This window comes from Sorex fumeus, unplaced genomic scaffold, assembly GCF_029834395.1.
Source record: "Sorex fumeus unplaced genomic scaffold, SorFum_2.1 ptg000054l, whole genome shotgun sequence".
Lineage (NCBI taxonomy): Eukaryota > Metazoa > Chordata > Mammalia > Eulipotyphla > Soricidae > Sorex > Sorex fumeus.
This window is the reverse complement of record NW_026606111.1, coordinates 47,706,986-47,707,884: the sequence shown is the minus strand read 5'-3', so window position 1 is coordinate 47,707,884 and position 899 is coordinate 47,706,986. Positions and strand designations below refer to the sequence as shown.

Sequence of the window (899 nt, the reverse complement as noted above, 5' to 3'; positions counted from 1 at the left end):
CAAGGTGGTCAAAGTGCAGACAACACCATCCACCTTTTCCTGGAGATGTACGCGGGACTGAGGTGAGAACAGCAAAAGGCTCTAGTTTAATGGTATTAATGAAGGTTTCAGGGAAGTGCATTAAACAGGACTCATATAACATCTTCTAAAAGAATTATTTTGTAAAACTGATGCCTTGATTATGGTAAAAGATAATATGGTAAAAACCATATTTTTCTTTCTGGGACATTAAAGTTCTAAATCTATCAAGCTGCTTTGAAATACTTTCCTTGATTAGGTACCACTCTCTGCCATAGGGTAAGTAAGGACAACACTCAAAGTAATCAGAAGAGAAAAATTAACTCCTACTAGGTTTGGTTACACATATACTAAAATTGAAATGATACAGAGATTATCATGGTCCTTGCACAGAGACGACATGCAAACTTGTAAAGAGCTCCATATTTTTGTTGCAAGAAGAACTAACACGGCTACTTTAAGCTAAGGCAATCCCCACAAGTACAAAAATTCTACATAAAGATAGCACAAATCCCCATAACAACAATCTCTCTCAATGTCTATGGACTAAATGTGCCAATTCAGAGGCACAGAATAGGAAGATGAATTAGAAAACTGAACCCAACATTCTGATGCCTGCAAGAAACACATCTGAGCAATCAAAGCAACCATGGGCTAAAAGTAAAAGGCTGGAAAACAAGTCTTCAAGAAAAGAACACCTCCACAAAGCTGGAGTAGCCATACGAGTATCAGACCACGTGGACTTCAGGCTAAAGGTTATAAGAGACAGTGAATGTCATTTCTTCACGATCATGGGATCTTTACATCAGAAAGAACTCACCCTCCTCAATGTAGATGCTCAATGACAGACCAGCAAAATACTTAAAAACAACTTCTAATAG

The 899-nt window shown here is 37.8% G+C and overlaps 1 pseudogene; it reads left to right on the top strand.

The window, feature by feature from the left end:
* Positions 1-351: 351 nt before the first annotated feature.
* LOC130033734 (uncharacterized) lies at positions 352-448 on the top strand (annotated as a pseudogene).
* Positions 449-899: the final 451 nt, after the last annotated feature.